General features: G+C 42.4%; 1 protein-coding gene across 3 annotated transcripts in view; it reads left to right on the top strand.

Annotated features, from left to right (window-relative positions):
- The first annotated feature begins 7,640 nt into the window (after positions 1-7,640).
- The window catches only part of SNAP25 (synaptosome associated protein 25), an 84,162-nt gene continuing 64,760 nt past the window's right edge, over positions 7,641-27,042 (top strand). The window contains exons 1-2 of one of the 3 annotated variants that reach the window (XM_004751557.3): positions 7,666-7,816; positions 16,456-16,524. The gene's annotated coding sequence lies outside the window, so the exon portion shown is untranslated. Of the gene's footprint in view, positions 7,817-16,455; positions 16,525-27,042 lie in introns of all 3 variants that reach the window. The other 2 variants (XM_004751558.2, XM_004751556.2) reach the window with 2 other exon arrangements.

Raw genomic sequence — 27,042 nt, 5'->3', positions numbered from 1 at the left:
AAATGATCTGATTTTTAATGATTTATTTCTATGCTTGCTTCCTAGCTTTGATCCTAGGAAAGAAATCCTACATTAGTTCTAACATTTACTAAATCCCTAGGTTTCCCGCGTTTTGTGGATTTTTTCTTTTTCTTTTTTTTGTGGATTGTTTTGCTGGGGTGCAATCCTCATAAAATATTTTCATTTGTAGACTTCCTGATTCCATACATGTCTGGAAATGTCTTCATTTTGACCTTAATTCTTTATCAACATTTTGGCTTAATAAGGTGTATAGGCTGCAACTTACTATTGTTTCTAACACTTCAAGATTTATCCCATTGTCCCCTACCATTTACATTTGCTGATGAGAGGTTGGATGTCGATGTGAGTCATGATTCTTTGTAAGCAACCATCTTTTTGTCCTCTATAGAAGTTCTTAAAATCTTCTCCAAGTAAGTGGGAAATTATGCAAAAGAAGAATCATATTCATTGTGTGGGATTAATTTATCAGTGAACAATGCTAACCTATTCATTTTAATAATTGAGTGATTAATAAAAAGCCATGGTATTGAGAGGTTGGGAAGAAGGAAAAAAGCAATGTAAGAGAGCTTGATTATCATTGGTCATAGTAATAAGTAAAAGTAAAATGATAGTCTATTTTATGAATAAAGAATTAACAATGTCTGCATATTATTTAGAAACAAAAATACTCTACTCAAAGGAAAAGCTAATGTCATTGAAAATTGTTACAAATATGTAATGTCAAGGGGAGAGAAGTGCTATGAAAAAAATAATTCAAGGTAAGAGAAATAATGATAGTGAATTGGAGGTTAACAAGGTTAGCTAGTTTGCATTGTCAGAGAAAATTCCTTTGAAAAAGTAGCATTTGAGGAAATTAGATATGAGAAGATCCAGGGAAGAGTGTTTCAGGTAAGGGTAATAGTAAATGCAAAGGTCCTGAGGTGGAACTGTGTGTGTTTGTCTAATGAACAAGAAGGCTAATGTGATTGTAATGGAGTAAGTAAAGGGAGAGCGTTGGGAAATGAATTTGGAGAGGTGACCAGGAGCCTGATATTGTAGGTTAGGAGAAGGACTTCTAAATGTGATAGGAGCTATTTAACCTTTTTTAGAAAGATTTATTTTTTGAAAGTGCCATTGTGGTAGCTATGTGAAGAAATCAGGACAAGAAAGCAAATCAGAAGGCTACTGTAGTAGCCCAAGTGAAAAGATGATGGTGGCTTCAACCGTGGAAGTTGAGAAGTGGTTGGATTTAGAAAATGTTTTGAAAATAGAGCAACATTTCTCATAGGTGAGATGTGCATAGGAAACAGATCAGTGAAATAAGACAAGATTTTCATCTAGAAAAGGAGAATGAAATGAAGATACTTCTGAATGCTAATTTAGCAAACAGGACACCTGCTGAGATTGTTAATTAAGAATGTAAGAGATGAAGAAGAGTGGAGGAAATCAACTGATGAATATATACGTTCAGGTTGAGGATGCCTTGATCCTGCAGATGAGAGTATTCAGTAAGAAGCTAGGAATATGACTCTGAAGCTCATGAGAGAAGATGGGACTGGTAATATAAAATTAACAGTCATACACATAAAAACAATGGTTAAAATCAGGGGTATGAATCATATTCTTTTAAGACAAGATGTGCAGGAAGGAATAGGACATTGGGTTCTCTTGATGTACCATGGAAAATACAGAAGTCTGTACTTTCCAGGAGTCTGGAAAAAAATCAATAAGAATTCTCATGTATTCATTTAGAAATAAAATAATAATTGCTTTTATAAATATCTCAGAGAATTGTGAGAATAAAATGAGATCATGTGGATGATAGTGTTTTATAATTTGTACCAGGGTATACAAATGTGAGCTGCTGAGTTTTCTACTCTTTGCTTTAGAGTACGGAAGTTTTCATAGTGGAGAGTCAGGACACATTCCATGACAACTGGAGCTCCCAAAGGGCTTGTGTAGAGCTCAGGGAAATATACAGCTTAACCTGCTGGGCATCACAATTTTGCTACTTCGACTCATCTGTTATGGAAAATGAGGACAAGGGAGAGGACCAGAGGTGAAGCCACTTCATAAACACTTTCAGAAATGGAATGAGTGTTAGAGAGTACCAGGTGAAGGCAGAGGTTAAGAAACATGGGAAGTCCATTGGATTTGACCAGGAGATCACTGATGCTACCTGCTGAGATATTAAAGTGAAAAAACGCTCTGGTGTGTGTTAGCTGGCAGAATGTCACTGCCTTTCATGCCAAGACTGACAGAATAGTTCCAGATATCATTCGTCCCTTCCAAAACATATCCTGAATTATTCACCTATACCCATCTCAACCTGATTTTTACTACCGGAGTTCCTGGCTCCTAGAATAATTTCCTATTTAAGATCTTTTATCATTCCCTGAAAACCAGTGATCAAACCGGGCTGTTCTGTTCTGATCTCCCTCGCTGACTCTTTCAATTATATTTTGAATGCATCATCTTGACCCAATTCTTATTTATGCTCCTTATTTGGTATTGATCTCTGAATTTCTTCCTTGATTGTACTTGGCACTCTTCCTTTGACTATATTGTCTCTGTTTACTCCAAGTAATCATCTTGCCAGCTTAGATCCCTTTCTTGGAATTCACCCCAACCAAGCCTTGTGGCGGGTAATCCATAGACTCATTCCATCCGCAAATGGACCCCTGAGGCTGCTAATGAAAAATGTCATACACAAGCCACAGTATGTTGAGGCAGAGAGGTTAGCTATAAAGGGATAATGTGATAGTTAATTTTATGGGTCAGCTGAGTCACAGGATGCCTAGATATTTGGTCAAACATTATTCTGGGTGTTTCTGTGAGAGTATCTTTGGATGAGATTAACATTTATATCAGTAGACTGACTAAAGCAAATTACCCTCCCTAATGTGGTGGTCCTCATCCAATCAGCTAAAAGCCTAAATTGAATAAAAAGTCTGAATTGCCCCTGAGTAACAGAGTTTATTCGGCCTGAATGCCCTTAAACTGGGACATTGGCTTTTTCTTGCCTTCAGTTTCAAACTGAAACAACAGCTCTTGCTGAGTCTCAAACTTGCTAGCCTTTGGACAGGTACCACACCATTGGCCCTATTGGATCTCCAGCCTGTGACTCATCCTGCAAATCTTGAGGCTTACCAGCCTCCATAATCATATGAGCGTATAGTAAGTCTTTTTCTTCATATATACAGAGAGGGGCAGGGGAGAGAGAATACCTCTGTGTAAGCATGTGTGTATACATTCTATTGGTTCTGTTTCTCTTTCTCCAGAGAACCCTAATACAGAGGGAATGAATCTGATGGAGCTGGAAGAGTTTGTAATAAACATGATGATTATGAACTCGGGCCATGAGGTTCAAATTCCAGCTGTACCATTCATTAACTGTGCCCTTAGTCAGGTTATTCAACCTCTCTAATCCTTGATTCCTTCCTCTGTTTTACCTAAACCTGAGTATGTTCCAGTGCCAATCATGTGGATGGTTTTAGATGTTGAGTAAATAAATGAATGAATACAGATGAAGAAACCAAGGCCCAGAGGATTATACATATCTAATTAGCAGCTAATGGAAAAAAAAAAAAAAAAAAAACGCTCCATATTAAAGCAGCTGAGGTATGTGTCATTACTTAAGAGTCTCATCAATTGATCAATTTATTTTATTTAACCAATGCTCCATGGTGTCCTATGTAATGAGTCTAAGTGCTTCACAATTTCCTTGTGAGTTGGCTATGATTATTGTCCCCATTTTACCTATGAGATAACTGACGTACAGAGAGCTGACGGAACAATATTCTTAAAAGATTGACAGAAGGAATACTGTGATCCCTCTCAAAGAGCCTTTTTAAGGTTTCATTACTTTGACTCTGTTCTGCTTTCTTCTGTCCCAAACTGACACAAGGTTCTTCCTTCCTACTTGACCACAGGCATGTGTTGGCATTAGAGAGGGTTCTAGGATACCTTCATTTACAAAATAGAGCCTATAATTTTGATACATTAAGGGATAGAAGTGTGGAAGCGCCTAGCCTTTGGCTAATGAGCACTCTCATTCTTTCCTACAATGTTGTTCTTAGTAAAAAACCAAAATGTGATTTAAAACTCTGGGTATACGATTTTATTCCTTCTCTACATGGCAAGCCAGAAACAGAAACCACTATTCCTGGGTCTGTCCCTACCTCAGTGGCTTTAGGGAACAAGAAATCATGGGGAGTTTAGACTGAGAAATTTCACTAGGTACTATTCATTCACTACCTGTAAATGGTGTGGGGGCTGGGGTAAGGGCTAGAAGGACATATGAAGAAAAAGCGGTAAATAAGCCATGTGGAAAACAAATCAAGGAATCAAAACAGTTGATCTGTTAAATTGTATATTCCTGTGCCCAAGCCTTGTGCCCTTGCGGTCTTTTCAAATATTATCATGGGGTGATAGACATATCCCAAAGGTAGACCTTGGAGAGGGGGTTTCTGAGCTGAGCAAGTAGCTAACCTACTTGTGAATTGACTTTGGAAAGATCATATGATAGGAAGTTTTATGAAAACTTTTATTATTAGGGCATCTGGGTGGCACAGTCGGTTAAGCATCTGACTCTTGGTTTTGGCTCAAGCCATGATTTCAGGGTTGTGAAACGGAGCCCTTATGTGGGGCTCCTCATGGAGCTTAGGATCTGCCTGGGTTTCTCTTTCCCTCTCCCTCTGCCCCTCCCCACTTCAAATAAATAAAAATAAGTCTTTAAAAAGAAACTTTGATTATGATACTTTTTGAAGTCATTTTTTTAGTCAATCATGCATCTTGCTCCTTACCTGACAAATATAAGCTAGCTACCTGGATGTAGAGCTATTACAAACTAGAAAACTTTGGGGGCATGATGTACCAGAAAAAGCTTTCAGAGACTGAATTAGCATAGTGTGTAAATATCCATCCAGCAGAGCAGGTAATTTTCTCATTACTCATCAAATGAGTTCCTAAGCTTTAGTTACTCTACCTATTGGTTCTTTGTGGAAATAACTCACAGGCAGCTGAATCATTTCAAAGCAAATTTTCCATCACCTTCCTTCTCTGTGTGGTTTAGGCCTTTATAGACCCTGAATAATAATTTGAATCTGCTGGTTCCCTACTGGCAAGGAGGACAACGGATTTTTTTTTTTTTTAATCAAGCAATGACTAAATCCTAGGGGGAAAATCTCATTATTATATTAAAAATACATTTAGGGCTATCTGGTCATTCTTAATAGACTTAAATTTATCCAGTGTTTGTTTCTTAAATTAGACTCTGTTACCTTTCCCAGAGCAAGATGAAGAAAATCCTAAACAGTATCATTCATAAGCACAGGAGAGAGGAAAATGCTACCACCACAAGTTAATCCTGTGGGCCTGTGGAATTTTCTGTGAAGCTCTGAATCAGTCTGACTCTCTCCTCATAGGTGGAATATTTAAAGATGTCAATGTGGGTATTAGCAGTTGAAAATTCAGAATACAAAGCCAGTCCTCCCCTGTGACTGCCACATAACTTTTGTCTGCGTATGAGTCTACATGTTGCCAAACTTCCTCTATTTATTTATTAAATCTGGAAAATCCCCCACCTCCTCCATTCTTTCACAAAACTTTCTGCATGAATGACTTTCAGTATGAGGGCCATATATATATTTCCTTTCTCTCCACTGTAGGCTTTTCTCCAAGAAACTTCCACATGCTAAATTAGTGTCACATTTTGGGGGGGCAGGGGGTAATCCTGACTATAAAGGATTTTGAAGTGACTTTGCCTTTGTCACCACTTTCTCCCAGTCCATTCCAACTTGCTTTATCATGAAAGTGAGAACCATAACTAGCAGTTTTATTGGCAACTAAGGGTCTAAGGACCATGCAGATCTTCTTCTTCTTTATTGTATAAGAATCTTTATTGTTTAATGAATATTTAAGTAGACAAATTTCAGCAACATGCCTTGTTTTGGGAATCCTGCTTTAATAAAAACCAAAGCACTATTTGTTAACTTTTATTAATAACACTAATATTTCAAAATACCCTTTGGGTCAGGGAATCGTTAAGAAACAATGACTTGTACTTATTTCAACTAAAAGCAACCTTTATTAAATTCTTACAGCTCTGCTAGTTATGAACGTCCCCTTTACAACTCTGCTTTCCTCCTTTCCTTCTTTTCCTGGGATTCTCTCTCCAATAGCTTGCCATTAAAAACTTGAGCGTGGCCCTGAGGCCAGAGCGCGAGGTGGGTGTGTGGATGTGGTGGCAGGGTTGGGGATTGTGTGTTGTTTTTTCCGGATCCGAGAGAAGGATTTTCCATCGCCTGAAAGAGGCCATCAAGTTTTAACATTGCAAGGCACGACTTCTAATCGCACCCTTCCCGGAAAAGTACAAACAGTTCCTCAGCCGAGGTCCCCCACCTCCCACGCACTCTCCAGCTCGCCCTCCCCGCGGAGAACCCCGCGACAGCCTCCCCAACACCTGTGAATCATCCGAGAGGCTGCCACCGCGAAACCATTTGCATACCCCACCACCAGCTCTCCCTCGGTGCCTAAAGCACAACAAAGGAGGACAGTTAGGATTATTTCTTTACGATTATTATTTTTAATCTCTCATATGACCAGCGCCAAATAGCCTTTCCCGCTCACGCTGTTTCGAGCGTCAGCAATCCCCCCCTCCCCGCCCACCCCCGGCCTCGACTGGTACCTAGGTTTGCGCACTGAATGAACCACCAGAATTTTTGTAGCGTCCCAGAGATCCTTGAATCCTCAGCCCTCCACATTCCCCTTGAAAGTCCGGACGGTTCTAAAAGGTGTGTACGCGCTTCCGCGAACTATTCCTAAGAAACCCAACATAAAACCCCAGGCTCCGGTTGCATATTCAACCGAAAACAGCGTCATCTATTTTGCCCTCAGCAAACAACTCTCAACTCCAAGCCGTGAACTCCAGGAAACCCACGCTGGTCGGGTTAACTACCCTTCCCTCCCCCTTCGCCCAATTCATTTTGTATCTCTCAGAGATAATTGCTCTGACGTACTTTAAAATAACGTGTACGAGTCTGTCTCCCCAACTGACCACATTAATGCAAACTCCAAGCGCTCGATGCTGCTTTGATAAAATGAAGAAATCACTCATAAAAATAGCAGCCCACGTAGCCTTGCCATATATGGAGCTGGTGAGGGTTGACAGGGATGCCCCTTCAGAGCCGCTTCTTTAGAAAAAAACACATTGCAGCTGAAGTCCCCTCGGCTCCCTTCTCCCCCTCTTTCTACTCCTCTGCCTTCCCCTCCCCTTCTATGACTCAACCAAAGACAATTCAGCGGGGGGTGGAGGGATTATATATAATCGCATATATGTCGCATATATAACACAATATAACAGAGAGATACATATATACATATACATAGACACACAAAGAATATCAGAAAACCAGTCGCGAGATAAATGTATTTGCCTGACACCGGGTGTGAATAAGAATCGGCCCGTTCAGGTGTTTATAATAAACCCTGAAATACGAAGGTTTGCAGTATAGCGCACCGGGAGCTGAGTCAAGCGCTCGGCACAACTCGGCTCCTCCCCTCCCACCGCCGGCCTCCATCCTCCCTCCGCCCTCCCCTCAACACACTTCCTCCCCGCCCCTCCCAGAGACGGCTATTAAAAGCTGCTGACGTCAAAAGGGACGGCCATCTTTGATGAGGGCAGAGCTCACGTTGCATTGAAGACGAAACCTCGGGGAGGTCAGGCGCTGTCTCTCCTTCCCTCCCTGCTTGGCGGCTCCTCCACACTTGCAACCTGCAAGGGGCCGGGCGAACACCACCCTCTGAAGAAGCCAAGGTAAGGAGCCTCCACCTCGGGACGTGGTTCTGGTTTTGGATGGCTGCATACCCAGAGGGGACCACAGCCAGGGAGACCAAGTGAGCTTGGGCAAATACAAGTATTTGTGCACCTAGGGTGCGGTATTCCGTGTGTGCGCGTTGGGATAGCTCCGGTCTGGGGCTTTATAAAGTATTTTCTAGGTGAGCTGCTTGGGGAAAGGAGGAATGGGGACATTGCAGATGGAGCGATGGGAAGGAAGCGCAAGGATACGTACCGAATAATAACTTACTCTTTCGAAACAGTAGTGGGACTCTCTCTCTCTTCCATTTTGCGATGCAGTTTTCAGAGATGTTTAGGCTGCTAGGTTTTTTATTTTGTTTTCTATAGACCAAAACAAACTAACCCTGTCGTTCTGACCCTGTTATTTTGACTGTTGTCGTTAAGGCGCTATTATCCAGGGAAGAATTAGGGAACAGGCAGGTTGTGGGCGCTGGGGAGGCGAAAGCAGAAGGGGGAGTTCCCGCCCCGGGCAAGCTGAGCTGCAGCCTCCATGCCCCGCGGACTTGATTTATGCCGCCTGCTTCACGTCAACTGCAGGCTGGCGGAAGGCGGGCGGGTCGTGCTGTGTGGGAGGGCTCTGCGGAGGGCTGGCGGGGGTGGGCTCGCCTTGGGGACTGCGGCGGGCCGCAGTCAGCACCCTGGACAGCAATACCGAGGGCCCTCGAGGGCGCCCGCGACCTTTCAGCACCGCGGACAGCGGTCCGGCAGCAGCAGCGCCGCATCTACCCGCAGCAGAGATGCCCGGCCAGAGCTGGGTGTTTAGGGCTGGAGACCAAACTGCCTCTCTGAGATCCCGGTCTCACAGAGACTCCCTAATAGAGAAGGCATAGTAGGTTAACAATTTTAAAAAAGAAAAAAATAAATCCTGCCCACAGGACTCCTTTGCAGGTAATTAATTACCTCTTCCATCCTCAGCTCCTTCATAGCTTCAGAAAAATAAGTCTACTTATGGAAATTTTCATGTTACCCCTTCCCCCCCTTTAGGTCAAAAATAAACACATTTCTTAAATTAAAAAAAAAATATATGCACTCATCCTCCAGTTGGATATCAAGGGTTTTGTTTTTAACACAGAGTTTGTCTGCAGACCTTCAGTGGGCATGAATGAGGTATATATATAGATATCATCAACATGATATTTCCATATAAATTTTTATTTGATTAAAAAAAGAGGGGGTAGTTGAACTAAGCAGAATCAACTTTAAGAACAAATCCTTCTTCCCCTTCCTTCTCCCCCATCCTTGTAATTAGGCATGAACATAAGCACATACTCACAAAAATACATCTCTGAGAAATATTACAGGTCCTCCAGGGTATAGATTTAATCTCTTTGGCCATGGTTTCAGAGTGAGTGGAAGTGTTTCCTATGGACCTTAGTTATCTCAACCGATAGTTTCTGATTTGAACATCATTAAGACTGGTTTTCCTCAGGAAAATCCAACTGTGTCCTTCAGGGTAATGCAGGTGTTAGATTGAAACCAGACTCTGACCTAAAGATCTACTGCAATTTCTATTACGGCACTGCGGGATTTTGCTGAGACAGTGATAAGTACTTTAACCATTTTCTATTCTGAGGATTGGGGCCTCTGAGTGAAAAAAATTACCACTGGGATATTTCCTGCTGTTTGATATAACTAAAATTGGCATAAAATCACCAGGAGCAAAACTGTACTATTTGAATAGTTGTTAAATAAGAGTAACAGCGTCATAGGTAGGAATCTATGCAGCGCATTAAAAGAAACACTGTCATGAATCTTTGAAAAGCCTCACAATAAGATCTTGGATTGTTTTTGTAAGTCATAACTCCAATCATTTCTATACTAGAGCTCCTAAAATGCCCTGTCAATATAGAGGAGGTACTTTCACTGCCGGCTATTTATTTCCAAATTTTTTCTATTTCATGGATAACCATGTGTTTCCATATGAGTATATACTGATCTATTACTGTGTATAGTTGTAAAATTAATATTCAGGGACACGTAAGTGCATGAAAAAATTTTATAACTCTGCAATCTGCAAGCGAAATAAACAACTGTGTTTTAGTGATGGGAGGAGGGGAGAAAAGATGAGTAGGAGTCTTTAAAAATGCTTTGACTTCATGCTGCATGTCCAGACAGCTCTGCGTAGTTGCGTCAAATGAAAAAGCCTAACGCTGCCAGAATTACGTGCTTGGACATTAGTAATTACTGCTGGGTTTGTTTGCTAGTGGAAGACTGGGGGGATTGGGGGGGGTGGAGGTAGAAGACCGCAGTGGAGCTGGCAAAGGGCAAAGATCTGGAAAGAAGTGGCGATGTGCACAATTATGGAGCTAATTCTAGAACAGCGTACTGAGAAATTAAAGAAAAACATAATTAAAGCATGAATTGAACATTTATATTATTGATAAGCTTCAGAAAAAAAAATGAAGAGATTTTCTATTTTAAATTTTAAACATCCAGGGCAATACGGCAAGAAGAGGCTGGAGCAGATGGACATCAGGATGTGCCAGGAAACATTCATGCAGACCCTCCGATGGTAGCTGCTTGTTTGTTCATTGGCATTTTCTGCATTATCACCTTGGCATTCAGAATGCGAAACAGTTTATAATCTTCTTAACCTCTCCATGGTAAAAATCTCCCAAGAATTTACAGTTTTATTCCTACTTTGTTAAACATGCACAACCACACATGCACAAACACAATAAACTGCCCCTTAATTAGCTTGTCTAATGGAATTCCTAAACTCTAAGTGTTAGCCCCAGAGTGGTGTTTATCAACCAGAAGACTGATATTTCTGCCAGTGGCACCTCTTCCCATAGCAGCCAGCCTTCAGCAGAACGTGTAGGTTTTGATGATTAGTAGAAATAAAAGATAACTTGAGAAAGAGATTGAGAGTGGAGACATGAAGGATAAAAATAGATAAATCTGCTCTTTTATATGATGTACTATGAAAAAACCATTTCTCTCACATTACGAAGCTGCTTCTCAATTCTATAAAGGTAAGAAAATTGGTGTTGTCAGCCTCAGCGTAGATACATTTCTGCAGTGTCATCCCTTGTCAGCAAGGACCGACGTGATAGGAAGATACTGACCAATCAATGAGCACCAGATACATAAATGAACCCCATGGAGGATATAAAGTCTCATGCTTATATGGTCTTTGACCTCAATAAGTTTAGCATGTAATAATCTTAGTAAAAATAATAAACAACAAAAATTAATAAATAATACCAGAATGAAATACAATAAAATAGTGGAAGAAAAATCATGAAGGGAATATATAATGATTTGCCCACTGAGTGTGACCAGAAATAAAGAAGGTAAATTCTAAGGAGGACAATATTGCATTGAACTAGAATGATCTGAGCAAGAAGGCAGTACATCAGCTGATTTTTGGAGGTTGGAGAAGTGGGGGACATCTGCTGAGTAAAAGTTACAGCACAGGCAGAACTACAAATAAGGCAGACCCAAGTTATGGACAGCAAATTTCCATCCATTTGGGTAGTGAGTCTCTTATGTTTGGGAATATGCTGGAACAGAGACTTGAAGCCTTCTATGGAAGGCTTTGAATACCAAGTTGATGATTTAGTGCTTTATTTTCTAAAGTTAATTTCAGAGGAGAAGCTGATATAATAAAGTAACCAGATCCTTCTTAACATCTGGGAACTGCTATTTCCAGAATGGATTACATTTGCCTTCCTCCAGAAATAGAGGGGAGTAAATTGGTATAAAGGATGATTAATTAGAAGGAAAAAAAAATCCTCAGTTAGGCATCCTTTAAGATCCTTCTCAGGATATACGTGGACTTATGAGTCTGCCTAGAAGTTAATGATAAGGTTCAAATTTTCATTATTGACTAGGACAAATTATTCAAGATGAGCACCTACCAGAAAGATTGCAAACCAGGTCAAGAAACCAGGAATGAGAGGCACCCAGAAGGTACACATGCACAATAGACTTGTAGAGCACTCTCTTGCATCCTTGGAGCATTCTGCCTTGTAACATAACACTGGCTGGCTGAATGAAAATAGAGGCCAGTTTTTCTGTGCATGTTTCAGGCTGCCTGACATATACAACCAGTCCCAAGTAGCTAAAATCTGAAGAAAAAAAAATCTATAGTAAAATTTTGGAAAACTGAGGTGAGGTGGACAGATAGCCTATTTCTTTCCTTACCATCCTAGCGGACTCTGCTGAGTCTCCTTACTCCAGGACTAGCTCAAAGTCTGAACTATACCTATTTCATTTTTAATCTTGTGGTTACCACTCTCACAGCAGAGCTTCAGAATTACAAATGCTGTCAGAACTGCTGAACTGAAATAGTCAGAGACTCCATGCGGACGAATAAGTGGCAGTTGCAGACGTAGATCTTGTTGCTCTTTCAATTCTCATGCGGAAGTGTCGAGGGACTATGCTCATCTGTTCTTCACCGAAACACTGGCAGGTGAGACATCCTTAGGATAACATGTTGATTTCCAAGACGATTCCCTGGGGGGGAATTTGGAAATAGTGATGTTTCAGAGGAGGTCAAACTGGTGGTTATTAAAGTGAATGCAGAGGGCCTTCCAAGTATCAAGAGGGAGGGAGAAGACACTGTATAGCATTGAGGAAGCAGAACATGATGAGTGCAGAAAGGGTTTTAAAGTATAATTAGTTGTAAAAGGAGGAAGAGATTTCAGGGAAATTTCCAGAGAACTTTAGCTGCAGTGTCAGAATTACTATCACTGCTCTAATGATAATAGCTACTCACTGCTACATAATTTTCTTCACAAGGATTTCAAAGCATTTCACCCAATATAAATGTACCACCAGTTTCTGATTTCTAAATGAATACTGCAAACCACAGTTATAGGATGAGTTTATATATGATATTAGATAACATTTAGTAAGCCATAGCTATCATGTAGAACAGATACCCAAAGCCATGATTAATCAGAATAGGTTTATGGGGGAGAAGAGTGAGCCACTAATTCTAAAAGCTTTTACCTGTACCAGTTCAGTAAATCTGCATAACAACCCTGTATTCAGGGTATCGTTACTATTTCCATTTTACAGATGAGCAAACTGAGGCAACGGAAGGCTGAGAAACTTGCTTAAGATCACAGAGCAGAGTCCAGAGACTAAGCCATTAACTGTCTATTATGCGACCTCTTGCATCATCCACATTTTTCGTATCGGCCAAATCAGGCCCAGAGAATGTACATGATTTCTTTTCCAATATCTTTTCCCCTAGATTGTGCTGCAGGGCATGATGGCAAAGATGCTGATCAGGAGCCAGGAGACCCAGTTCTAGCCCTGAAGCATCTGCTTGTAATTTCCTGTTTGGGAGTCCCCCTATCTTTACATAAGTCACTCAACCACCATTGAACTCAGTTTGTTTATCTATAGAATGGCAGATCTGGACTAATATTTTCCAATATCTGTACTATTCAGAAGTTAATGAAATTGGTGCTGCAAACTCTGGATAGTAGGTCTGGTTCCAGTGACCTGTTGATCTCAGCAGGCCCTGCCTTAACATTGCTTCAGTACCTGACCTGACTCCCACCCCCATTATGAGATTAATTTACATCCAGTCTCCCTCCTCTTCAATTTCTCATTCCCCCTCTCTCTTTCTCTTTTCCCCCCTCCCAGGAATTTCTTTCGCATCATCTTTCTGAAGTCTTATGGTCAGACTTCAGAAATCCTGGCTTTTTCCTCAAGGCCCTGATCTGAGCCATCAGTGTTTTGGGGACCTTTCACCCTTCTCAATCAGATTTATTGTTCTCTGGCACAGACTGTTTCCTACAACCTGCCTAAACTTTTTATAATTCTTTTCCCAGCCTAATTAACTGGCGGTTGCTGTTTTTCTTTTTATCCCTTTCTAGACCTAAAGCAGTTTATTAGCTACTATTGCTTCATTTCTCCTCTTTCTTCCTCTGCCACTTGGAAAAAAGGAAAACACTTTCCTAGAATCTGTGAGCTCTTAAGTACTTAAACCATAACAATTCCATGTGATTTGAATCACGTAATATTAGTAGCTAGTTCAAAAACTAATCAAGTTTGATGGATGGGTTAAGGGTGGAGAGGGAAAATAACATTTAAAAAAGCTTTAAGAGGGCGCCTGGGTGGCTCCGTGGGTTAAAGCCTCTGCCTTTGGCTCCGGTCATGATCTCAGGGTCATGATCTCAGGGTCCTGGGATCAAGCCCTGCATGGGGCTCTCTGCTGGGCAGGGAGCCTGCCTCCTCCTCTCTCTCTGCCTGCCTCTCTACCTACTTGTCATCACTGTCTGTCAAATAAATACATAAAATCTTTAAAAAAAAAAAAAACCTTAAAGGTCAAGGGACAAAGAAAAGGTGAAGCCTTAAAGCCTCTGAGATTTATAGTTCAGAGGCTAGCAGCTGGCAGTACAATGTTTATTAATTAAACTCAGTCACGTGTGAATTGAAGTCCCATGCTCCCGAAAAGCTGTGTTTTCCCCCCTGTTGCTAAAATCCCATTCCTCCTGCAATGTTTTACCAGAGTAAAGCATGGTATGACAAGAGGAAATCTTAACTGATTTCTTCACTGCTGTCTCTCAGAGGTTAGCCTCGGCAGCAATTTAACTGATGATAAGAACAGATCTGTATCCCCTAAAAGAGATGGGGGACAATCCTGTGGAAGGGTTCGTGTTTCCTTTTAAATGCTCAGTGATCACTCTAGAGAAATTGAAAGTAAATGACAGTGTCATTACCAGATTGACGCTGTATGACAGCAGCACTGGCTTTATGGATGGGCTTTCCGTGGTCGTGGAAAAATACACATGATCCTCTTAGCTAGTAAAGGAAGCCAAATTGTGTTTCCTGTGAAGTGGGAACTCAAACGACTCACTAATCTTTTCTCCTGCTTTGGGGTTTTTGTTGTTGTTGACCTGATTTGGTTCCTAGTACCCAGAGATGGTTAATGCTCTCGTGTCTCGTGTTTGTGCTTTCGGCTCCCTCCCCTCCTCCATCCTCCAAAACAGTCCATTTTATACTTGAAGAACAAGATTCTATTCCCACTAAAATGGTAGGTTCTACAAAATGACCACCTGGTCTCATCACTTCTCCATCGCTTCCTATAACCAAATCCCACCAGTCACAGGTTTTGAACTTGGGAGATGACTCTTCATGCCTGCAGGCTTGAGCCAGTGGCTTCTGTTCTTTGGTCGTCAGCACTTCTGAAAATGAAAGCCTCAGAGGTGCCCCCCTGAGGCCAGATTTGCACTGCACTCTGGCCCTGCTCCTATTTCAGACAAATCCATTTGTGTAGTTCTGAGAATTCTGCAAGTTGGACAGAATTCCTTTGCGATGGGGACTCTCAGACCAAATTGCTGATTTCCTTTCTTTATATTCATCTTTTGTACAATTTCAAAAAAGTAATGACTGAAAAGTTGCTAAGCCATGCATTTCTTGAATTTCTCTGCAGTTAGTCCCAGATCCGTCTGACAGCTCCAAGTAAATCAGACCGTGACTTATCCATTGATAAACAGAAATTAGAGGGACATACATGCTCATGTGTCTGCTAGGAAGACTATGCAATAGTCCTGTCAAGTGAATTTTTTATTTTATTGGAAAATCCTTGTAAACTCACTGTAACACTAGAAATCAAGATAGCATTCCTGATTTAGGCCAGGGAAATTGCTGAACATACCCAATTTTTCCAATTCTAAGATGACTCTCCCTAGTATTCCTCAAACTTAAATCAGCCGTCATCATGGCACTTTTCATTAATTAATTAATTCAACAAATATTTATTGAGCATCTGTCATGTGCCAGAAAACACTGTACTGATTACCGAAGATAGAGCAGTAAATAAAGCATGCACGTTTCTGCCTTCATTGCATTTTTCTGGGCATGCCCTTTTGACATGTTATTATTTTAGAAGACGTGTTTCACATAGGATCCCTTTTTAAATCTAAGATTATTAACCCAACTTAGAAAAGAACTTGGTTCTCTATTCAACATGCGCAATTGATTGAAGGTTTCTACTGAGTGGTCAGTATCCATAGAGGGATTGCTACATCATAAACAGAATATGTATTAACACCCTCAGTCATCAAGGAATTCAGTAAATGTCTAAGATATACCCTTACATAAATTTGTCTCTATGGACATGGCAATCAACTAAGATATCACTAACATTTCCTTTAAGTGCATATATCCCAGTCTTTTGGCACCTATCTTTATAGATCCTTCCCACCAGTCATGGGGGAAACAGGTCAAGCTTTGAAGAACATGGTACCTCCTCAGTCAGAAAATCTAGCCCTGACTGTAAAGGTCATGGAACAATGTAAGAATAGGGTGACTGAGAGAAAGAGCAGCATTTCTTGATGACAGTAATTCCCAAGCCAATCCACTTACCTCCTCTGGGAACTTCCTGTCATGAAACAAGGTTTCAAAGATTCAGGATCAAGTAGAAGTATGTATTAGGCTCCCAACTCTTGCCTTTAGAAATGTACCTTTTCTTCCCAATGAGCAATGCTCCCATCTCCCTTATATGATTTCTCACATAGCTTTGTAATTACATATGCATTTTTCTTCCTTAACAGACTATAAAATCTTTGAGAGCAAGGGCAATATGTTTAACCATTTTTGAATCCTTGGTAACAGTGCCTGTCACACACCAGGTATACAGGACATGAATGAGTGAATGGGATTACCAACCACCCCTTTGCAGAAAAAAGAATTCTACTACTGTAAGTAATTCCTCCTTTTATTAACCAAATGTTATGATCAGAACAACTCAGGAATGCATATTCACCCTAACTGTTGGAATGAAGTTTGGTGCCAACGAAGTTCTTGTGTTCACCTCAACTAGCTGCCAAACTTTGGCCAATGATTTCTTTTTTCTGACCTGCTCTTTTATCACCTATAAGTCAGGGGTTAAAATGCTAATGAAGACTCAGGTGATTCTCAAGGAAAGTGAGGCCAAAAGCAGGTTTGTATTCAGGGATGAAAAGCCATTGCCTATGAGTGATTTAAGTCAAATTACATACAGAGCCAAGCTATTTGACATATATAAAATACATAGCTAAAATTCTTTACTTTTTACTAAGATGAAAAAGATGTTTTTGATTCTGCTGTCCACACATATCATAGTCACTGAGAGAGTGGTGGTTCTTCAGCCAACTTTAATTTTCTGGTTTACGTATTTGCTGCTTCTCTGTTAGAATGGCGGCATGGTTGAGTTGGCTTCCCAGCAAATGCTAACTTTTCCTTTCAAACATCCAGTGTTCTCTTGCCTAGGAGAGAAAAATAAACTGAGGCATGATGTGGTAAATCACTCCCATTTATCTTTAAAAAAAAAAAAAAAAAAGCTGTTACCAGCTAAGGACTGGATTTTGCATTTCTTTTTCCCCAGCCCTTCTCATGAAACAAGTCTAAAACCATGGGTCAGTTACCCTGCACCCTACTTTCTCCAGCTGCAAACAAGTCTACCACTTGACGAACATAAGAAAAAGCTAACTAACTTATGGAATGACTGTGGTATGGTACACTAGACCATTCGCATACATTTTCTCATTGAATCTCTATGGCAACCTTAAAAGGGCTTAAAATTCTCATCTCTGACTGCAAAGCCTGTGTTTTTTCCCAACTATGAATTTTCCCCATCAGTTGCATACAATCCGTTGAGATCTACCAGAAAGCATGCTCTGGACATGTAGAACATGAGTCAGCAAAATCCAAAAAAACTCAGTCCTCTGGGCTAGAAAGTCAGGTGAGATATGGTAGTATGGGGAACCAGGAGAAACAAAGTATCCAGCAAGCTCCTTGAGCACTGCATTGAGAGAAATGGCTGCATACTTGGCCCATTTCTGCCACTGCAATTATAGGACCCGGACCAATTTATGTAACCTGAATTGAGCCTCAATTTTCACGTCTATAAAAAGCAAGCAATAGCTGCCTTACGTATGTCACGTGGTTGTCATGAGACTTAAAGGAGCTAATGCTTGTCAAGATCTATTCCTTCCATCACTCTGCAATCGAGGAGGAAAGCTGTTATTACCATGCTCTAGTAGCCATCATTTGCCATGCCAGATTTTCAGTGTTTTTTACTGCAGATGATGTGAAGACCGTATGCATCTTTTCCTCTTTATAATGTTGAGTTTGCTTAAAGACATAGGTCTTGGTATCATTATATCTTAGTTTGCACAGCATGCATGATAAAATGGGAAAATGTGTCAACAGTCTGGTTTTTCTACTTGGGGGAGGATTTTTAAAAATGCCTTTGAAGAGCATTTCTGCTTATGGAGTGGACTTGTGAGTCTCTGGATAGCGTTTGGAGATACAAGAGGCTCAGTTATGGTTTAAACACTGGTCCCCTTTTGCTTGGTGCCTGGGGACTTAAGGCCCTTAATGAGTTAAAAAGAGATGGTATGCAAAATTTCCTGCTCTTCTTTAGCTTGAGAAAAAGAAATTTGCTGTAAGCTATTTTGTGAATCGTTACCGAAGCTACATCTGTTGGCTTCATCTTGTATTCAGCTTTGTGTGAGGTTTTTTGTCAGGGAGGGTTGGATTCCTTACTAAATATTGTGTGCGTGCGTGTGTGTTTTGTATGTGTATACAATACGCAAGCAGAGAGGTGCAAACACAGATGTTTTCTTGGAGGCGGCCTTGGGCACAAGATTCCGGCCTATCTCACCTCATTGTCAAAAGCTTTAGTTTTATTCATAAGCCAATAAATATAAAACCTGCATAGGTGTGTTACATGATCTGCAAAATGGATGCTGCTATGTCGCATTCACAGAATGATTTTTCTTCCGAGTTCCAGATCCCCCAAAGCAACCCTGCCTATGGCCATGACCTCAGATTCTGCTTTTGGGAGCAGTCCTGTGCATCTAGACCTTGAGGATAGGAGAGATTTTGGGGAAAATTTTTGAAACTCACATTGTCTTTTGAGCATCTACTATGTACTAGTTACTATATTTTAGTCTATTATACTGGTATACTACTAGTATACTACAAGTATAGGATGGTCTAGTATACTAGTAGCTAGTTTTTTTTTTTTAATATTTTATGTGTTTATTTTAGAGAGAGAGAGAGAGAGAGCATATGTGCAAGTAGGGGGAGGGGCGGAGAGAGAGAATCTCAAGCACACTCAGCGCTGAACACAGAGCCTCACAAGAGGCTAGATCCTGGGACCCTGAAATCACGACCTGAGCCACAATCAAGGGTCTGACAGTTAACCAAATGAGCCACCCAGGCACTCCCTAATGTAGCTAGTATTATACTTAATTTGTACAGCAATCTTCTACGTGGTGGGTGTTATTTTCTATACTTAGAGAGGATACTGTTTGATAAAGGTCCTTTCAAGGTGCTAAGTGCTGCCCGTCCCCTCTCCATGAACCAGTGGATACATTAACTGGGGTTAGTGATCCAAATATCAGGCTTTCTGTTTTAGCCTGACTAGGGAAAAAAATGGTTAGGACCAGCAGCTGGAATCAGATGAGTTCTGCTCCAAGTCTACACTGGGACCCACTAAGGGAGAAAGGGCTGCAGAGATATGTGTAATCAGAACATCTAAAAACCTAAGGTCCTACCTTCCTTCTCCATCCATCCTTCCCAAAGCACAGAATCTTTCTCAGGAGGTTTGTAGCTTGGAGCAGACAAATCTGAGAGAAAAAACCAAGTTGGGAGAGAGAAAGTTGGGAGCCATCCTGAGCTCTGATTTCTCACTGCCCATTTCCTATCTCACAGAGTACTTGAGCTGGGGCAAATAAGAAAAGGATTGGAGGGGGTGGTAGAAGGTCTCTTCCCTGTACTGGTCTTCCCAAAGAGAGGAGGTTCCCATTTTAAGGGACAAAGTAGGAATTGATGAGTCTTTGAACATCAGAAAAGTTCCTCTTTCTTCCACCTGGCTAATACGAGAGAAAACTTTGAACTTAAGATCCTAAGTGCAGTATTACTGACCCTCCACAATCAGTGACCCATTACATTAGGACACTGGTTCTTAGGCGAGAGTCTTTGGACCAGCATCATCATCATCATCGTCACCGGAGAGGCTGTTAGAAATGCTGTTCTGAGGCCCCACTCCACACCTACACAATCGGAAACTCCAGTGCAGTGGGGAGGGCTGGAGTCTGTGTTTTCATCCCCTCCAGGTGATTCTGAGGCAGGCTCAAGTTTGAGAACTAACGTGCTAGCGATCTAGGAGCTCCTCAAGGGTTCACATTCATCTTAAACAGGGTCCGATGAGGATGAGGTATTTTCACTGTCTCTGCCTCACAAAAGCTGTGACCAGGAACTTAGAGAGGAGCTATCCTGGGCCACTGGCTAGAAGTCTCTACTTACTGAGGACAAGAGTCTTAGGTGGGAGATGCAGGGCTCTTTTTTCTGCTTTTCTCCCCCTACAACAATGGCTCAATCTCTTGCTCCTAGAATCTGCCCCCCAAAACCTCTCAAAATGTAAAATTGCACCAGATGACTAGAGAGCCCCTTTCTTCTTTCTGCTGCTCCAGCCTGAAGGATACCAGAGAGGAAAATGTACCCACTGTGCAAACGATACAGCCATTCCCATGGAGGAATTCCCATTCCTCTTTTGGTCTCCTCCATAAACTGTCACAGGTACAAGGAGGTGACATGACCGCTTTTCATACATCCCTGCAGTTTCTTATTTTCTGCTCTGGACCCCAGCTCCAACTGCCCTTGAGGAAGGAAAGGATCCTGCTGGCTCTCATTGCCCTTCTTTTCTGTGTAGAATCACACATTGGGGTTGCTGGGGCAGACTTCACAAATGGCATTTTTAAAAATGACACATGACCAGGCCCAGAGATAAATGACTTACCAGAGTCGCAGCTTAAGTGTTTGCAGCCAGGGCTGTCGGCTCACGGTTGAGTGCTGCTTCCGCTGCCCTGGCCTGCCTTGCCACTTCTGCCTTCACCTCTTTTCACGTTTTCTCTCCAGCACGGGGCCACACTCCAGGCTGGAAATCTCTCAGTCTGTTGTTACCCTCTGAGGCCTTCAGCCTCGGATGGTGACCCAACGTCTATAAAAGCAAGGAAGGAACATTCTTATGATCCTCAGCTGCCAGGCAGAGCTTCCTGAAAAGGATGGCTGTATGGCTTATGTCTTTTTGGTTTTGCATATAACAAAAACCCAAATATAAGTGGTTTGGGCAAAAATGGGGATTGACTGGCTCAGAGAATGCAAGTAAATGTTGAAGAGCCAAACCATGGGAAAAGCAGAGGTTTACTATGGAGGTTCACGCTTTTCCCTCCTGTCCTGGATTCCTTCTGAGTACTGATTCTGCTTTCTCTTTGAAAAACCCAGTTCCTCCTTCCACGTACCAGAAACGTGGCTCCCAATTTGTTCTTCCTACACATCCACTATGGAAAAGGCACTGCCATTTGTTTCCTGTACCCCATGTTCAGAAATCTTGGGGAAAGACCCTGGTTGATCCAGCTCGGGGCAAGTGCTCACCTACACCCCTCAGCTGTGAATGTGAAGCGTTAAGGAAAATAGGACTTGGAGGCTGGAACCACATGATTTGATTGGGGGAAGAACCAGTTTCTTGGCAGACATAGTAAGTCATATTATATGTCCTATATACACAGACATAATTTTTATCAGGTCACTTACCAAACACCTGTCTTAATTCACCCTGTAAGTGTTTAGTGACACTTGCTTCTTTTTTCCAAATTGTTTCTCCTGCTATGACCTAATTTTTAAAACTTCATGGCATCTCTGGCAGGAAAGATGGTAAAAGAAAACAAAAAAATAACCATTTTTCAGATCTGAAGACTGGGGCCTAAGAATCTGACTGCCCTGGGGGCACCTGGGTGGCTCAGTGGTAAAGCCTCTGCCTTTGGCTCAGGTTATGATCTCAGGATCCTGGGATAGAGCCCCGCATGGGCTCTCTGCTCAGCAGGGAGCTTGTTTCCCACCCCCCTCTCTCTCTGCGCCTGCCTCTCTGACTACTTATGATCTCCGTAAAATAAATAAATAAAATCTTAAAAAAAAAAAAAAAAGAAGAAGAAGAAGAATCTGACTGCCCTGAAGAAGGCAGTCAAATTAGTCAAAGGCAGGGCCAGCTCAAGGATGAAGATTAGCCAGATGTCCAGTTCTGTTCCTAATTCATGGATGGTGAACTAGTGGCCTTAGGCTTAATGTGACCCCAAAACTTACTTTACTTGCCCAGTGCTGGATTTGCAGATATCTTAAAAAATGAATGCCTTAAGGCAGCATATGTGCCCTCCAATTTGCCATAGAGCCTAACACTATAAAACTTTTTATACCTTGTTGTCCACTTGGTTCTGTTATCTTCCTCTATCCTAGAGACATTTGAGTTTCTTCTGCGGCCTGCCAAAGTTATGGCATTTTTGGTGGTTCTGTGACCTGCCAGAACCAAATACAAGAAGTTTCTTGGCAAATTGTGGCAAAATTCTTTTGCCACAGTTCTTCCCTCAAGATGTCTTCATAAGTTAAATCAATATTTTGAGAGCTAAGATGGGGCAAATAAATTGCACTAAATAGACCAACCAATTTTTTTACTTTTTAAAAATCTGAATACAGTTAGCTTTTTGCTTTTCCCACTGACCCTGCTGGCAATCTGGGGACAGCTATGAATCCCTTTGCAGAATGACATTGTTTTAATGTATAAAATAGAATATGTAAGATCTCCTAAGAAACAAGTTGTATTGAAATACAATTACTAAAATTTTTTTTATAATTTGTGATATAGTAATACATGATCTTTTAAAAAGTACAATATAAAATAGCAATATTTGGTGGAGAGTCTAACAACAACCACAATTTCAAGTGGTGATGAGAATATATATTTTGAGATATCTGTAACAACCATGGCATAATCCTAGAAGACATCTGAGATTTCTACTGGGTTCGAGAACCACATCAGGGTTCAGGACCCCCTCCAATACTCCCAGTGTGGGGGTGGGAGTAAGCCAATGGAGAGGAAAGAAGGGTTGATCTACATGTCATGTGGGCACAGGCGATACCTAGGGTTCCCCAAAGCAGTTATTTTTTGCTGTGTAACAAATTATCTCCAAACCTAAAACAGCAATTTCTTATTGTTCTTGGGCCTCTGGGTTAGCCAGGTGCTTCTTCAGTCAGCTGGTAGATTTCTGGGGTCTTGTCGGTCTGTAACATCCTCACTTCCATGAATTGGTACTGCCTGGAGGTTCCTGGAGGTTGGTACTGGGTGTGGGCTTGAGTGGCAGGTAACTAGACCACATATCTCTCATCATCTGAAAACAGAAAGGGTGAGCACCAATATGGAAGCACTTTTCAAGTCTGTTTAGGTCACATTTGCTATTGTCCCATTGGCCAAAGAAAGTCTCATGGCCAAGCACAGAGTCAGTATGGGAGAAACTACAGACACCGAGAGGGGAGTTCTAACAACCATTTTTGCAAAATTATCTACCACAGCTCCCGGCAAACTTGGGAGCATTAGACAGAGGAAAGCCCTCCATCTACCACAGGATAGGCACCAGGCTCTGCCTGTCCATCCTGGGGCTCGACAACTCCCACCAAATGCCACTAAAATCAGGGAATTTAGGCATGGTTTATTATTAACCTGCCAAACTTAGAGCCCCTGGGCGTAAGTTTTAGATATCCTTGGGTCAAGAAGGCACCTGGAACATCTTGCTACATCTCTCCAAGTTGAGCAAACAACCACAGCCCCAGATGTCTGGTAAATTCACGAGGTAGGCAAAAGGAAAATTTTCTCCTCTGAACATTGAGGATGAGTAAGCCTTTCTGGATTCAGACTGGAAAAAAAATATCACCTTCTTATTGTTTGGTGATGACGTTTCTTTCTTTCTTTTTTAAAGATTTTATTTATTTATTTGACAGAGAGAGACACAGTGAGGGAGGAAACACAAGCAGGGCGAGTAGGAGAGGTAGAAGCAGACTCCCTGCAGAGCAGGGAGCCCGATGCAGGGCTCAATCCCAGAACTCTGGGATCAGGACCTGAGCCAAAGGCAGACGTTTAACAACTGAACCACCCAGGTGCCCAACATTTCTTTATCTGAAATTTTGCCTGGGCTGGCCTTGGTGAGGGCAGTTGTATTTGAAAGGTTTTTGTTTTGTTTTTTTTTTTTTTTTTTTTCCTTTCCTTCCAGAAGCCCTCCCCTGTTTAAGCAAACTCTTCTTTCTGCTCTAATTGCAAGAGCTCCCCATAACGGTAGAAACAATTCTCAGCCCGTCCTCTGCCCAATGAGCACTTTGAAAATGGGAACCCAAGGGAGGAGGCAGTGGAAAAAACCCTGAAGGCTTTTCAACTGTGCTGCTGCGTCATGGAAAACCAGCCAGGCACCTGCGCTGGGCCTCCCAGCAGGTCCCACCGGAGCCCTCGTCTTAGTTATTCCGTAGATGAGCAGGGGATGTCTGACTCACCCAGCTGTCTAGTCCCACACTTCAAAGAGCATTCTGAGTCCTGCTGTACATTTTCTCAGCTCACTTCACATATCAGACGGCAGACTCCTGAAGCTCAGACCCCGAGCAGAAGAATTGTTCTCTCTTTTAGATCCTGCACCCACATCTTTACTGAGCTCTCCTACCACACACGCACAACTTAAAGGTTTCTAAATTCTTGAGTCAGAGTGCTATCTCACGTTGGGTCCTCCCAGAAGCAGACTCTGAAGAGTGTTAGTATGCATATCGTATTCGAGAGGCGATCCTAGGGGAGGCTGGTAGGTGAGCAGGGAAGTAAGAGAATGAGGAGGCAGTCAGCGCAGAGGTGGGTATGGGCAGGTTACCACCTGCTGGGCCTCAGTCCCAGAATGCTTCATCTGAAAGGCCAGGAATCGAGTATTTGTGAAGCACTCCCATCCTTCATTGGCTAAGGGCTGTTAACTTGCCTCCAGCCCTGTGGGAAGCCCAGCCTAACCTGAGACTGGAGAAATCCCCATCGTAGGGAGTCATAGCTTGAGTAACCCTCGGAATGTACAGGAAAGGTGGGGGCCAAGGAGATACAGGTGGGGCATTAAGAATGGCTGGTACCACTGTGTCAACTGTCACCTCCAGATACCTCAAGCATCACAACACCTGTCTTGAGCTTTGGTGCATTGATGATTTAGTCCTGTGTTTATTTAACACATATTCATTGGGCTCCTACTGGGTACCATTCACTCACACCCATAGGCTAGGCAGTAAGCTAAGGTTTGGGGGAACATCATCTCATTTGCTTGTCACAACAAACTGCAAGGAGGGATTATTGGTTTCATTCTACAGATGAGGAAAGTGAGGTTCAGTGAGGTTAATAAATTACCTCTAGTCCCTCAGCCTGAAAATGGCAGAGCCAAGATCCCCATCCTGGTCCACCTTCAAGTCTCAACTCCATTCCATGGTAAACCACCACCCAATTAGGTCAGGGTATGATTCTCCTCATTTGAGAGAAGCCTCAACCCCACCCAGCTGCTGTGCCACCATCTTCCAGAATCTCTCCCCTCTCTCTTCTTTGTCTGTCCTGTTCTTTCATCTCTAGTTCTCAAGCTGGTTCCAGGGAATTACCTCCAACCTCTTTGGTGTTGCAAACCCTCTCTCAGGGCAGGGGGCTGTCACTCCCATCCTCCAGACCCCCTGACCCTGGCCATGGTGACCGCTTTCTCCAACCTCATTACGTCTTTGACTCTCTAGGTCTTTAAACAACCCCCAACTTACATCCACCCGTGATCTGTTCTCCTTCAACCAGCACGTGTCGGCACTTTGGCAGGTCCTGCTGTTTCCGATATCCTGCTGAAGGAATCAGGGAACCATCTCTTTTTGACATCTCGTGACTTGAGGGCTGATTTCAGTTTTCACCCCGGGGACTCCATGCAAACAGGCAGCAAATGGCTTGTTTTTGAGCATCGGACCAAAATGCAAGTCCCAATTTACTGTTGTTAATATTTTAAAAATAGAATGGCATGAGGTGAGGACCAAGAGAGGGAATAATTAATTCCAGCCTGCCAGCAGGGGAGTGGGAGGAAGGCGGCAGCTTTTGCTGTCTTGGGGAGGACACTCTGCAGTAAACACAGAGCTTCAGCCTCCAGGTGGCAAAGGAACATAAAGGGGGCAGGTGGGGTGCAAAACAATGCTGCACGGCACCATTTCGGAGAGAGTATGTCTGACTTCATGAAACACATACGATCTTTTCGAAAAACAATATCCTAGAGCATCAGCGCCAGTACTATCTCTGGTGCTCAGGGGCCAGTACCGGGGAGCAGCCCATTCTGCCCACCTCTCCTAGAACCAACCAGAAGATAAAGTTGAAACTACAAGAAGTGAAAGAATGGGGCTGAGGTCTGTGATGGAAAATGGCTTGTTGTAGACCTGTGAGTGCAAATTGTATACCATGGATCCAAATAGACCATTTTAATTTTTAATTTTAATTTTTTTTTATTTTTTGAGAGAAGAGCATGAGCAGGTGGGTGGGGGGGACAGAGGGAGAAGGAGAGAGAATCCCATGCAGGCTCCATGCTCAGCACAGAGCCTGATGTGAGGCTCGATCTCACCACCCTGAGATCAGGACCTGAGCCGAAATCGGGAGGCAGACATATAATGGACTGAGTTACCAAGTTGCCCCCAAATAGATCATTTTTAAATGACCATTTAAAAATCCAAAGTGTTTTAGCAGAGAAGGAAAAATAGGGGCCTTTGGCATTTAGGGTAGTTTTGAACCCCATCTTGGGCCACAACTCACTAGGCCCTTTGGAATGCATGGTGTGCTGTGCCAACTCTGTGCCCCCGTGTGGGGGTTACGTCGCAGAATCAGGGACGGTCAACCTGGAAGAAATATTGGGAAGCCTTCAACCCCAAAACCCTCACTAACAAGTAAAGATACTCTAGTGGCTTTGTTAAATTAACACCTGTTAACTAGACCCCCACCCTATACCACAACACCCACAAGGCTTCCCTAAGTGGAGCAAGAGAGGGAGATAGGAGGGGGTAGAAGCCCTCTGATATCAGGAGACTATACCAGGAATGCACAGAGGCCTTTCTGGAACCCAAGAAGCATTTCTTTTTTTAAAGATTTTATTTATTTATTTGACAGAGAGAGATTACAAGTAGGCAGAGAGAGAGAGGAGGAAGCAGGCTTCCCGCTGAGCAGAGAGCCAATGCGGGACTCAATCCCAGGACCCTGAGATCATGACCTGAGCGGAAGGCAGCGCCTTAACCCGCTGAGCCACCCAGGCGCCCCCAGAAGCATTTCTTATTTCCTGCTGTGTCATATGACAGCAAACCCAGAGGCTTCAAGCAGCATTTATTATCTCACA

Source organism: Mustela putorius, unplaced genomic scaffold, assembly GCF_011764305.1.
Source record: "Mustela putorius furo isolate JIRA1106 unplaced genomic scaffold, ASM1176430v1.1 tig00000874_pilon_pilon_pilon, whole genome shotgun sequence".
Taxonomy (NCBI): domain Eukaryota; kingdom Metazoa; phylum Chordata; class Mammalia; order Carnivora; family Mustelidae; genus Mustela; species Mustela putorius.
Note: the sequence above shows the minus strand (reverse complement) of the source record. Positions and strands in the feature narration are given on the sequence as shown.